The following is a 14930-nucleotide window of genomic DNA, read 5'->3' on the forward strand; positions in this document are numbered from 1 at the left end:
TACTACAACCTGTTGTTTTTCTAAGTATGTCCTCCTGAACATCTGCTTTGAATGAAGGAACTCCCAGGTTTAATTCTTGGCATCTCCAGTTAAACGTGTCTGGTAGGAGAAGACCTATTTATGACCTTTACTGGAGCTCATGGAGAGCAGACACCCATTAAAGAAGGCAACCAGTAAGCTGGTTGTCTTGGGGTACTTCAATATCCATGCCAAGACTACCTTTTTGGATGTCTCAGATTACAAAAGGTCCTGCACACTGTACAGGTCATTGATCTGGTGTTTTGTTCTGGACAAGAAGAAGGTGATCGGAAGGTGAAAGGACTGAAGATGATCCCCTTGATCCCCTTGTCATGGACAGATCACTACTGGATAGGGTTTAGAGTTACATGGGTACTAGAACTTCATAGGTGGATCAATTAAAATTATCTGCCTCATAGTCAATGGATGGCACTGGAGGATTTTCCTGCTGTTATGATTGGCACTCCTGTCAATGTAATGGTTGACTTCTGGAATGGGGAAATGACCCAGGCAATGGGCATAATTGCACCTAGGGGCCCTTCTCAGGTCAAAGAGCAAGGGCAGCCCATCAATTTACTGAGGGATTACAGTTGATGAAAAAACAGGGAGAAGGTAGAACAACAGTGGAGAAATACTCTGGCTAAATCTTACAAGGGTCTGACTAGAGCTCATTTGAAAGCCTACTCAGCAACAGTGATGGCAGCAAAGGTTGATTTCACACAGTCCAAATATCCTGAGTTGAGCAAGGGAAATATCCCAGTTTGGTCAAGAAGTTCGCACGGTTCCTGATCCTAAAGTAGATTTGTCCTGTGATATTTCCCTCATCCAGATTTTTCAAAAACCAGTAAAATCGTGATCTTTTTCCAAAATCCCACATTGAATCTGCTTTTGTGTGAACACCACGGGATTTATTTTTCCCACCACCTTACATCATTCAAGTTTCATTTCTGCTGAGTTGCCAGGAAAGCGAGCCCAAGCGGGAAAGCACGAGCGCTTGCCCCGTTTCCTCTCACCTCTCACTTGCTAGCTGAACCACAGCCCGGACAGCCCAGTCCTTCAACTCCAGGCTCACGTTCCCAACGGGATCCTGGGAGGGGCCAGGAAGCACTTCTGGGAGACAAGTAAGCGAGTTTATGCAGGAAAGCATGAGTGCTCATCTCATTCCCACTCACTCTCGCCAAGCACCACACACTAGCTGAGCCACAGTCCAGAGAGCCCAGTCCCACAGCTCTGGGCTCTAGCTCCCCATAGTGTCCTGGGGGGTAGGGGCAGGGAAGCACCTACCTGGCAGGATGCTCTCACTGCATGACAGCCCGAAAGACCAGTCAAATGTTATTTGGTATATCATGGGGAGGGTGAGTGTCTCATGCTGTGGTTTCTTGCACACCTTTAAATGTGGATGGGACATAGTTCTCTGCCCAGAATTGGTCAAAAGTTTTCACTTTGTATAGCACAACGTGCTTGCCGTGTTGCTCACTGCACCAGCTCCTTTCCAATACAGAAACCTGCTTGGTTTTCCTGCCGTTGCTGTGGATCTGCCAATCAGAAGCACTGCCTTTGGGGGGAACAACCAATCAGAATGCAGCACATCGAGGATGTTCAAGCATGCGTGACTGCATCTGCGTTGTAAAAACAAAACAAAAAAATGGGGTCATGCAAAAGAAATCCTAGTCCTAACTCGGTTTCCTCCCAATCCTAACTCGGTTTCTTTATGGAAGCGGGCACCCATGCGAAGGAAGAAACTGGATAAAAGAGACCCAGATTTTTAAATACCGAATGTAACCCATTATTATTATGTTGTGTGGAAGCGACCAAAGAAGCCATGTTTTTCTGCCACCATTGCATCCTCACAGTGTAGACCTGAAGAACTCTTCTGGGTGATCAGGGGCCTATTAGATACTGTATGAAGAAAAATTACTCTGCCTGGCTCAAAAGAACAGCAATAAAACCATAAACTTTAATAGAAATAATTAAAAGCACTATATCCAATAGCCAAAATATAAGCAATGGAAACAATAATGCAATACATGAACAACACTAGCAGACAGAAAAGGGATTCCAAAATATGCACAAAAGACAATGAGTCTCCCTTCAGTGAAATCCTTGCAATTCAGTTGTAAGCATCAAGCAAAGCTCCAGTAAAGCAAAGCTCCATTTCCACTGAGATTAAATGAATGCTTGTCCTTCATAAAAAAATTGGAATATCCAAATAATCAGCTGCTTGTTGCTCTGATGATAGAGGCTTGAAGTACTCCAGTTGCCAGATCTCACCTGGATACCATGGAAAGAGATAAAACAAAAGTTGGAAGTACTCCAGTTGCCAGATGGTCAGCTGGATGCCACATCAGGAGATAACCTGGCCACATGTAAACATCAGACTTGATGAAGCTAAGCAAAGCCTGGTCTTCTCAATATCTGGATGGAATATGTCCCGGTAATCCAATAAACACTGCCAAGTTACATGGAATTAAAAGTTATAAATGTAATTCATAATTAACATTTTCTACACATCACTTCAACCTAGAAACCTCATGGAATGTGGTTTCCCACTAATACACTTTTAATATTTACTTTAATACTAATAATATTTACTTTAATATTTCACCAGTCTGTCTAGCTTCTATATCTCTCCACATCACAATATGATTCCAATACATATATTCTCCCTGTCTAGCTTGAAGCAACTGTGCCTCCATACTCCTCCTTTTTGGTGATCCTAGACAGGTATATTTTAGAAAAAAGTGGCTGTTTATACAATGATTACCAATTGTGTGTGTAAAGTTCTTTCAAGTTACAGTAGACTCATGGTGACCCCAGCAAGGGGTTTTAGAGGCAAGTGAGAAGCAGAGGTGGTTTGCCATTACCTTCTTCTGCAGAGACTTCCTTGGAGGTCTCCCTTCCAAGTACTAATCCTGTTTAGCTCCTAAGATGTGATGATATCAGGCTATAACTGTGATATATTTACAGAGTACATATGTACTTCTAATCTGTGTAATTTAGTTTGGCCCTATTGGATGGAGCTCTTGGTTTCAGTCCCCAGTTCTTGCATGCTAGTTGAAGGTGATGGTTGAAAGAGTTACTCCTCTTGTAAATAAGAAGCTGCTGCTTCGGACCAGCTTGTCTTTGTTGAAGGGACCTGAGAACCAGTGCCTACTATAGCCCAGGGAATACCATGGCACCTTCCAAACACCAATTAGTCAACCATAATTATTTTTGCTCACATCTGTCCCTTGATGGAATTCCACAACCCTGAGAAACACTACTATATATAAAACATTTCCTAAAATGTTGCAGAGGATACAATAGTGTTACTTTTCATGCCACAATTTACATTAAAATATTTCTAGAAGTAAACAGAGGGTCTAAGTAGCTGCTTTAAAATTATGTGTTATGAAAGCTGATATAGGAATAGCAATACAACCCAAGAACTCCCCACAGAGATCTCAAAAGTAAATTTAGTTACCAAGAATGACAGTTGCTGCCAACAGATCTCTAGTGCATGCAGGATGTAACAGATAGCATCAGTTGGCAGTTGAACTATATCTACTTCAGTCATAGTCAAATGGCACTATTTAATATTCATGGACAAAGAAGGAAAAGTCTGCAGATTCATATAATTAATGGGGCTGAAACAGTGGCTATGATTTAAGAATATCAAAAGACTCTGGCTGATTCCGCATGGGCCAAAAACAGCGGTGTGAAAACAGTGTGAAAACAGTATAAACCCTTTCACACTGTTTTAAACCGTTTTACACCATTTTCACACCATTTTCACACTGCTGTTTTTGACCCATGCGGAATCAGCCCTAGAGTTTGTAGGGGAGCATGTTGTTTCTCTAATAGGGGAATTGGGGCTCATCAAGGGAGTGAGCAGAAATAACCATCCTTGTCTTGAACAGTTAAAGTGCCTGAATGACCACCTCCTCCTGCACTGTCCAGTTTTCTATTTGATGCTCTACTTAATGTGCTAACAAAATTTTAATTTCTATCCTCAAGTAACTATAACCTGAACAATTCCTCAAACACTAACACTTAACTTAACTTAGCCTAAGAAAGGATCCTCAAAAGCAGTTTGGGGACCAATCCCATCCTCCTCTGAGTCCGATGGAGAAGCACAGGGATCTGGATGTCTCGCTGTGGTCCAGGGTCCAGACCCACCCATGGGAGCTTCAGAATGGATGAGTGAAGATAAAGGACCCATAGTCCAACCCATGATCGTGTCCAACTCCCCCAAAGGAACCCGAATGATGGTTCAAGCGTTAGTGGATACCAAAACTTTACCTGAGCACATCCTTTCCAGTGGAGCAGAGGTCAAAGAAGTTGAGAACAACTTCACCCAACAAGGCCAAAAGCAAGGCCAGAACTGGTTGAATAGGTCCTGGTTTGTAGGGCCATCTCTGGGTTGTGAAATACCTGGAGATTTTGAAGGTGGAACCTGAGGAGGGCTGAGTTTGGTGAGAGGATGGACTTCAAAGCAGTATAATTCCATAAAATTTACCTTTCAAAGCAGACATTTTCTCCAGGTGAACTGTTCTTGGTCAACTGGAAATTAGTTTTAATATTGGGAAATCTTCAACCACCACGTGAAGGCTGGCAACCCCACTGATTTGGCTGGGCTGGGGATGATGGTCCAGGGTCAGAGACCAAGGTTGCTAGAGACAATGGAAGGGCAGGTCCGGAAACTCAGTAGCCTTCCCTGCTGGGTGCCCTACCTAATCTCAAGAAGGATGCAGGAGTCAGAGAATGGCAGAGAAAGGGCTGATGTGAGCAACAAGAAGAAGTAATGAAGGTCACTGACCTCTTAGACCGGGGATTGACCAAAGCACTGTGTGGAGCAAAGCTCAGCCCAGGATTGAGTGCCAGTGAGGAAGGGGTGGAGAATATACAGGTGAAATGGGAGTCTCCCAGTGATGGCCAGGGAAGAGACAAAAGTGTAACCTCAGTTTGTGGGTCCTGTGGGAAAGAACTTGGAATGAATCTTGCAAACAATTTAAAACAAATTTTCATTTTGTTTTCACATAATGAATAATATATCAACATAGACATTACTAATACAACAAAAGCATGATCGTATTCAAATTTATCAATTAACTTTTCCTCTTTTCCCAATTTGCTAACCCCAAGTTCATTTTTTTCCTTGTAGGTGGCCCAGGATGTCTCCAGGTGGACTCTTGGTACATTGGCCTCACAAGATGGAGGCTCCAAGAGAACTCCCACAAAATAAACACAGTCCTGAAATAATAAATTCTAAAATGTACCTCCCTTCCTTACTAGTTCTCATACAAGTATAACAGTTACCTTAAACAAGGTATTAAGAGCCTGTAGTTGAACTTCCAGTTTCCAGCCAGGCAGCCTTGCTTCCTTCTTCTGCTTTCCATACATTCTGCACCCTTCTGCCTCTGGAGGCTCCACCCCTTTCTGGATCATTCCATTCCTATCTAGGGGTTACACAAGCTCAGCTCGAGGCTTCCAGAGCTGATCCCTGTGGAGGAAGGAACAAAGTGACATCACCCCCTCTGCTCCAAATGTTGAGGCCTAGGGAGGCACCGGGCCCACAGCAAGTCATCAGAGAGTCAGCTAGGTGAGACTGGGAAGGAGTGCCACACTGCTGATGTTTTTATGGTCCACTTTCAACACTGTTTTACAGTGCTGAGCAGTTACAACTGCTAAGCCTGTAATTGGTTTATTGCTTTAGCAGGAGGCTTCCTAGCAGTTCCTTTTGATGCCTGCTGGTGCCGGTGGTAGGAAGGGCCTGTCAGTATCAACACATCTATGTCACTTCTAGTTTAAACTGGAAGTACACCCTTTTCAACAAAAAGACCGTCTTTGTTTTAGAATGCTCCATTTGGGCCAAGGCACTAGGATCAAAGTGGAGCACTCTAAAACAAAGGTGGTCCAGAACATGGCAGACAAAGTTACTTAGTTCCTTTTGCTGAAAAGGGTCTGGGATGTTCTAGCATTCCCACAAAATGCTAGAGTGAAATGCTAGAGCAGAACACTGTGTCACCTCCATTTTAAACCAGAAGTGATGTCAATGTGTCAGTGCAACAACAGCACCCCCAAGCCCTGCCCCCCCTCCCCTGTTGCTTATGCAGGTTGCAGGCTGCAGCCAGGCAATCCTGATCATCAGTGTATATGAATGTATGCAATATCTGCTGAATTATCTAAGCAGCCCCAACTCAGACAACAGAGAGAGGAGGGAACTGAGAAGAAAGACTAAAAGGGATGATGGTGAGCAAGTGCCATTACTTGTGCTGAAACACAGAAGATTTTAAATAAATTAATGAGATATAAATTGCAGTCTGGGTGCCAGTAGGTTACCCATATACATCCAACATATTTCCATTCAGTAATCACAGGGACAAGACATCTGCTTGTTAAAGAATGTAGATCTGAGATTCTCGAGATGGCAATATCTCTGCCAGAGGTCAATGACGGAATACATGCTTTTATTTATTTATTTATTTATACTCTCCTGTCTCCCAGGCATCGTAGGGGTCAAGACAGAGAGAGAGAGAGAGAGAGAGAGTGTGTGTGTGTGTGTGTGTGTGTGTGTGTGAGAGAGAGAGAGAGAGAGAGAGAGAGAGAGAGAGAGAGAGAGTTTGATTCCCCACTCCTCCACATGACCAGTGGACTGTTATCTGGTGAACCAGGTTTGTTTTCCCTCTCCTGCACTTGAAGCCTGCTGGGTGACCTTGGGCTAGCCACAGTTCTTCAGAACTCTCTCAGTCCCTTCTACTTCATAAGGGGTCTGTTGGGGAAGGGGAAGGGAAGACAATTGAAAGCCTATTTGAGGCTGCTTAGATCAGAGAAAAGTAGGGCTTAAAAACCAGTTCTTCTTCAGGATGGGGAAGCCATTGAAAACCCCAGAGCCTGGATGGTGGCAGAACATGCATTAGATCAGCGGTTCTCAACCTGTGGGTCGTGACCCCTTTGGGGGTCGAACGACCCTTTCACAGGGGTCGCCTAAGACCATCGGAAAATGGTTTTTTAATATTTTATATATACCAATTTTATGGTTGGGGGTCACCACAACATGAGGAACTGCATTAAAGGGTCGTGGCATTAGGAAGGTTGAGAACCACTCCATTAGATAATGGAAAAACTGATAATAGACCTTGGTGGGAATGACAGAGCTGCCACACAGGTACAGAAATATACAGGAAGAGGCAACCCTCATTTTTGTGCAAGTGGATCCAGATAAAATTCTGGACTACTTCATTTAAAAGGGTTTCTCCAATAGCTGGGCTGGACCATAGGCTGAACTAGACAGACCAGTGAACTCCAGTGTGATGCCTATGGAGCTCACAATGTCTACCAATGTGTTTCCTGGTCCCCACTTACTTCTTGTGTTTTGAGGATAAACTCTGAAGGGTCTTGAATGGAACAGAAAAAACAGGTGGCTCCTGTCAGTTAAGTGACTAGCAAAGCATTATAGTCATTTTGTGCAAGAACACCACAGCTCTCTACCTGGTAATAGGCTCAGACCTCTTGTGTGTGTCTCTGGGCCTGACATTCTCTCCTTGAAGCCACATCAGAAGCTCAACCTCACCATTCCTTTGGAAATGAAGCCACATAGCATCTCTTCTCCAAAGCAAAAGGCTAATCCTGTTAATCACAACCACTTCATTGTGATTGCTCTCACACAACAGCCATTTTATGCCACTCACTACTGTTTCATCAAATTCCATGGACTCAGCAAGTCTGGGTGGGGACCTCTAAGAAAGAAGCTCCATGAATATCGGATACCAATTTCTATACCTCATGAACCTACAAAGTACAATTCACCTGGTCATCTGATATTGAGAGAGGACTGAGTCCTCCACCACCACCACCACCAACATACTCATTAAATACATTGTGCCAAAGAGGGTGATGTTTTGAGAAAATGCCTTTTTGCAAAGCCAATTCAGACATATGAATTAATTCATGCAATCATTTTCAGCTCCTTGGTCAACAGCTGCACTGCTTCTGAGTCACTGTCTTGGCTGCCTTGTGGAAGTTGAGGGCCTGGCAAGTTCACAGTCTTAACCCATGCAACTTTCCACCTGCCTTTGGACAGAATTAATTTTGTATTGTACACACACACACACACACACACACATATTTATTTATTTAGAACATTTACTGGTCAATTGTCTTCCTTATAGAGCTCAAGGTGGCTTACAAACACAAATAAAATAACTGGCTGTTGTGGGTTTTCCAGGCTGTCTGGCTGTGATCTAGTAGTTTCAACCTGATCCATGGCTGGCATTTTCAGAGGCATGTCACAATGAGATGTGTTTCTCTCTGTGGCACAGCATGGAGTGATTTGTCCATCTCATGTGGGTGGGAGGGGCTGAGGAATATTTGCATGTGTCTGGGTGGAGTTCATTTACAGTGGCATTTGCAATTGCATTTACAACTGCATTGCATATGCAGCTGCAAATGAAGTTGTGTATGTGATTGCAAATGCAACAGCAAATGCAACTGTAAATACATTTAAAACATGTATGGTAGAAGACATAAAGAAAGTGTTCAAATTCAGATCATGCCAGGATCTAATTGGTGATCCAAGGAGCACCAAGCATTCTGATATGAACTGCCATCTAGATTTATTTATTTATTTGTTGGATTTATATCCCGCCCCATCCCCGCAGGTCTCTGGGCAGGTAGCCAGAAAGATGTGACCAAAAGGAAGAACTACATCATGATGCATCAGCCAAGGAAACTTCCTTGAATCAATAGGTTCTTCTTGATTTCCTGTGAAAGCTTCCAGGTCTGACATGCTTGCTGGTCTGAGCAACCAGGAGATGTACTCTTGCTGGAGACTGTCCTTGTCAGGTCTGATGAGCTAAACATCTTCTACATGCTCGATCTCCAAAAGTAACATTCTATTTCCACAGTCATCTAGGTCTCTCCATCTCATACCCAGCACTGAGCTGGATGGCCCAGGCTAGTCTGATCTCATCAGATGTTACAAGCTAAGTAGGGTCAGCTCTGGTAAGTATTTGAATGGAAGTCCACCAAGGAATTCCAGGGTTGCTGAGGAAGGCAATGGCAAACCACCATTGTAAGTATCTTGCCTTGAAAACCCTTTGAGATTGCCATAAGTCAGCTGTGACTTGATGGCACTTTACATACATACAGCTCATGCCCCAGTTTCCCCTATCATAAGTACAACACCAAGGGTTTTCTCCTTAAACCTTTGGAAAGACAGCCAAGGTCACACTAAAGAGCAGTGAAATCTGATCCAAGGCTTCATTTGTTAACTTTGCTGAATAAGGTGTCCAGCTAATCTGGGTGTTCCATAGCAGCAGCTTCAAGTTTCACCCTCAACTTTGAATGTCACACTATATGCACTTGGCATGGATCCATGCCCAAAGTGCAAAGCCCATATCTCTTCGGAGGCATGTGTGTTTCCTAAGAAATAAGTAACAGTTGCACTTGAAATCCTGTCTGTTTCCTCAACGTATATGCTACAGAGTGGGTGACTGACAGCTATTGTGGCCCAGAAAGCAGTTATCTAAAGTTTCTAAGCTGTTGATACAAGTAGAACACTCACTAAAAAATTATTGGGGGGAAAGCACAAACTTTTCTGGACTTTGTTTTAGTGAAAAGCTCCAGGAATACACATTGAAACCTCCCTTTCCCCCTTATACTGAGAATTCACATTTAAAAGGGTCATGGTGTAACTCATACCAAGCCTTAGTTCATCCCCTCCCAACCTTCCCCATAATCCTTCTGTCCCATATCTGGCTGAAGAAGTGGGCTATGAATCATGAAAGTTCATATTGAAATGAATTTTTAGTTTTTAAAGTATCACTTGATTTCTGTTTTATTTTGCTGCAATATATTAACATGGCAAGCCCTTTGCAAAGAGCCTTCCTTGCCAACTTGAGGTTTTTGAACAGGAATCCCAGAGATCTGGGACTTTATATGCCATTTGTGATATCTACTTTAGTTCTTTTTCCCTGCACTACCAAGGTCAGTAAATCTCAAATACCCAAAGGCTCCTGTGAGCACAAATAATCTCTCTCTCATACACAGAGAGAGAGAGAGAGGTTGTTTGCTGTAACTGTATGACTCACTGCTCTAGCTTTGCTTCTTTTCCATCCCTCTCCACTGGGGGTGTTTTCTTTGGTGTCTCTGTATGAAATCTGATTGGATCACTTAACTATGCACAATGCACAGATGCAGAAGAAATATTAGTCCTCTGAAAAGGCTCTCCATGATGAAAGAGAGGGTCGGATGCCTTTCAGCGCCTTTCCACTACTCCATGCCTTGAGGAGATTTTTCCTTCCAAAATTCTAACATTATGCTTTGACTGAGCTGCCCTTTTGTTTGTCAATAAGCAATATAGTAGCATGAATGTGGTACAGTAATTTAGACTTTGTGAATATACTTTGCGTTTTCCCACTTTTATAAATTAAATTAAACAGTAATAATGGTCTTCAGTTGTTTAACTGGGGCACTTCACAGACAGAAAGATTAGCAGCTCTGTAGGGACACCAAAATAACGTTTTCCTTTCTGTCAGAAAAAATAATAAACTGGCACTAGAGGCTTGTACAGTTTAAACAAAGAATCAAAAGTTTTTATTTACAAGAAATAAATCAGGATGTTTTTCTGGCAAGGGATAAAATTGAAATTATATACAAGAAGCTGGTTTCTGAGAGGTTACTATTTTACAAGTTGTTTCAGTATCTTTTTACAGTTGATACAAGGTTCACACAGGTCACTGTCTTTAGTGCCTTCATGTTGTTGCAGCCGTTTAAATTCTCCACAAACTGACCCATCAGGATAGTTGTTCAGTTTTCTATTTGATGCTCTACTTAATGTGCTAACAAAACCTTAATTTCTATCCTCAAGTAACTATAACCTGCACAGTTCCTCAAACACTAACACTTAACTCACCAAGCCTAAGAAAGGATCCTCAAAAGCAATTTGGGGACCAATCCCATCCTCCTCTGATTCTGATGGAGAAGCATAGGGACCTGGATGTCTCGCTGTGGGAGCTTCAGAACAGATGAGTGAAGATAAAGGACCCATAGTCCAACCCATGATAGTGTCCAACTCCCCCAAAGGGACCCGAATGATGGTTCAAGTGTTAGTGGATTCCAGATGTTCCCACTGCTTAATGCATCCCAGTGTAGTGGAAGAGTTGGATTTAATTTCAAAACCCCTCAACAGACCTGTTCAGTTTACCCAGATGGATGGCTGCCCCATGGAGGGGCCTCCTGCTGCTTTCAAAACTGAAAAAGTGCTGATCCAGTGCACTTAACACTGGGATGCCATAGTTTTATAATTGCCAATGTGGCTAAATATCCTGTCATTTTGGGAATGCCCTGGCTGGTAGATCACGATCTCATCATTAAATGGGCAGACCGGATCGTTCGTTTCACTGATCCTCTGTGTGGAAGCCATGTGCACTCCACCCCCACCCCGAGCACAGACACATCAAAGGAGGAGGGGGTGGCAGCTTCTCTTGGATCTTATCCTGAGGAGAGGGATGGAATTCCTACTCCTTACTGGAACCTAAGCCAGGTATTTGAAGAAAAAGAATGTGATGCCTTAGCCCCGCATCAAAAAACCAATTGTAAAATCAAGCTAGTTCCTGGTGCCAAGCTCCCAAAAAGTCACCTATACCCCATGAGTCCAATGGAAGACTCCACCTTCCATGAGTTCTTGGACAAGAATTTAGCTCAGAAATTCATACGATCTACCACTAGTAACTATGCAGCTCCAGTATTGTTTGTCAAAAAAAGGATGGTTCCCTTCAATTGTGTACAGATTATTGTGGATTAAATGCCATTTCAACCTGTAATAAATACCCACTCCCACTAATCAAGGATTTAGCAAGCCTGGGTAAGGGGGAAATTTTACCAAACTGGATTTAAGAGAAGCTTATTATTGAGTATGAATAGCTCAAGGATTTGAAGATTTAACTGCTTTTAATACTCAATATGGTCAATTTGAATATCAAGTAATGCCCTTTGGGTTAAGTGGGGCCCCCGGAGTCTTCATGAGCCTCATAAATGATGTACTCCAAGATCTGTTGTTTAAAGGTGTGATAGTGTACTTGGATGATGACCTGATCTATTCTCAGGATGAGGAATCCCATGTACAACTGGTTTGAGAAGTGCTGAAACAGTTGTTGAATAACTCTCTATTTGTCAAACTATCTAAATGTGCCTTTCACCAGAAAAAAATGGTTTTTTTGGGTCATAGAATCTCTAGAGAGGGACTGGAAATGGATCCCTCAAAAGTACAGAATGTGTTGGAATGGCCACCTCCTGCTACTTGGAAACAGCTGCAATAGTTTCTGGATTTTGCCAACTTTTATCAGGATTTTATTCCTAACTTTGCTGAACTTGCATTGCCTCTCACTGACTTACTCCACGCTAAGGGAAAGCGTCCTACAGCAACCAGCCCAAGTGCCCCTCTTGGGTGGACACCATACTGCCAGGATGCGTTTGATGCTCTCAAACAAGCATTTACCTCAGAACCTGTACTAACTCATACAGATCCAGCCCAGCCTTTTGTGGTACATGTAGATGCCTTGGATAAGGCATTAGGGGCTGCGTTGCTCCAGAAAGGGGCAGATGGCAAACTGCACCCTTGTGCCTACTTATCTAAAAAATTTACTGGATCTGAAGTCAATTGGACTGTAGGTGATAAGGAGACTGGAGCTATCAAACAGGTTTTATTGACATGAAGACACTGGTTGGAGGGTACCCCTATCGTTTGCACTCAGCCCCAGAAAAAGTTATTTCTGATCGGGGTAGCCAATTCGAAATTTTGGAAGGAATACTTACAACTCTTGGGGGTAGAGCAAGCTTTATCTTCAGCTTATCATGCGGAGAAGGATGACCAATTGGAATGAACCAATCAGACACTAGAACAATATCTCAGATGCTACAGTAACTACCATCAGGATAATTGGGTGGATCTTTTACCATATGCCGAATATGCTTACAATAATGCAGTTCATAGCAGCACAGGGAAAAACCCCTTTGAAGCAGTCTCGGGACAATTGGGCAAGCTCCTACCTTTTCTGGATCAAGCTAATATTGATCCTCCGGAATTACAAGAATGGATCTAGCAGATTGTAGATGGCTGGAATCCCATTCTCAGAGCACTGCAGAAAGCTAAAGATGCTCACAAGGAACAGGCAGTCAAGCATCGCCACCCCCTCTCCTTGAATGTGGGAGATATGGTTGTCTCATCTACTAAGAACCTTAGGAATATCCATAAGTACCAGAAATTTGGACCATTCCAAGTAGCATCTCTTTTTCCAGTACATTTTTAGCCCACCTTTCAAGAAGGCCAGGACAGCAAATAGGTTTCTCTTTTCCTCAGTTTCTCTTCGAAACAATCCTGTAAGGTAGGTTAAGCTGATAGGGTGACTGTCCTAAACTTTCCCAATGGGTTTCTTGGCAAATTGTTAACTTGAGTCTCCCAGATGCTAGTTTGCTTTCCTAAAAAGGCTTCCTCCATGAAGTGGCTCTTATCAGCAGAGTAGAGCGGAGCTACCCATAGTAGAAAAGGAGATCTAGTAGTCCAACTGCATACACTCAGCAGCCTCCCACCTTCTTGGAATAAGACACTTCACACAAGTTGTTCTTTCCACAGGAAGGCTTTACTTGGTAGTTGCAGCATAACACTATATACAGTACTATACAAATATGTACTAAGCACTAAGATAAGTAAGAAGCCTAAAGATACATACAGAGTTCTATACACTGCAGAGTTCTATACACTTTATAATGGTTCAAGCTAGCACTTTGCCCAGCAACAGTCTTCCATAGGAACAGAGTCACAGTCTGGAGATGAACTCTCTTTTTTTCACACACCATAACAGCTCTTCCTCCAACCAAAGATATAAATGCTTTGGTTAAACAACAAATAGCAACCAAGTTTGGGAAAGACTGCAGAGAAAATCAGAATTTGGACAATCAGGGAATGCATCACACAGATTCTAAAAGAAAAAGAACCTCACTACAGTTTACGCACAAAATGGGAGCAAAACCTGCCTGTGGAAGAAGCCACAGTCAGATACTGATGACATTCACTCGGAGGTAAGTCCTATTGAGTTCACGAAGCATTTCTGAGTAGGCATGCTTAGTGTTGCTGTCTGGATTGTGACCATGGTATATGGTCAGATTGTGCCCTTTTATTTGTAAGTTTACAGAAGAACTGTTTCCCAGTCCTTAGTCCTTGTACAGAACCTAGTTTTGAGGTGCTGCATTCTCATCATTATAGTGTTGTAGTTACTATTGTTAGAATGATGATACAGCAGAAAAAAAAGTTAACAAGTAGCTTTGGCAAAACTATGGAAGCTCCAGGAAAAGAACTGTGGGAAAGGCAAATTTCAAGGAGCAACAGGCACCCTGATTGTAGATTAACACCGATTTAAGGAATGATTAAGAACTGTTAATATTTTCAAACCCAGCCCTGGAAAGTCTTGCACAAAGTTGGGAAATGTCTGTTTCTGTACCCTCCCCCATCCAGCCTGCTGTATAGCTAGAGAAACATGCAGTTTCCCCTTAAAAGCTTACAAGGATTCCTTGACAGTGCAAATTATTTCCTGCATTCAGTGTCTAGTTTACCCTGCCTCTATACTACAGTTTTCACAGGGTTCAAGATTTTGCCACCCAGCAAGGACAGCAGTTCCGAAACCTGGAGCTGTTCGCTCCAGTCCATGTTTGGTTTGTGGCTCTCCCTGCCCCCTTTCCCCCCACCAAACACACATGCACACACACATACACACTTCTCCTTCCTGTGCAGTAAATTTCCACTCCTCCCATAATAACATTGTCTGCTGGCAGAACCTGCTGTGACCTCTCTGGGCAGGGCAACATTCTGTCATTGTTTAGTGTTTATTTGCATTCCGCCACCCATCCACATTCCCGGGGGAGGGTGGGGGGAGCTA

The 14930-nt window shown here is 43.0% G+C and overlaps 1 long non-coding RNA gene across 1 annotated transcript in view; it reads right to left on the reverse strand.

Moving 5' to 3' along the window:
- Nucleotides 1–4863: 4863 nt before the first annotated feature.
- The window catches only part of LOC125444932, a 45172-nt gene continuing 35105 nt past the window's right edge, over nt 4864–14930 (reverse strand). Inside the window, exons 2-3 of the long non-coding RNA XR_007246254.1 lie at nt 5317–5500; nt 4864–4971 (exon numbers count right to left, since the gene is read on the reverse strand). This is a non-coding gene — a long non-coding RNA (uncharacterized LOC125444932). The remainder of the gene's footprint in view (nt 4972–5316; nt 5501–14930) is intronic.

The sequence above is a fragment of the Sphaerodactylus townsendi genome, linkage group LG01 (genome assembly GCF_021028975.2).
Source record: "Sphaerodactylus townsendi isolate TG3544 linkage group LG01, MPM_Stown_v2.3, whole genome shotgun sequence".
Lineage (NCBI taxonomy): Eukaryota > Metazoa > Chordata > Lepidosauria > Squamata > Sphaerodactylidae > Sphaerodactylus > Sphaerodactylus townsendi.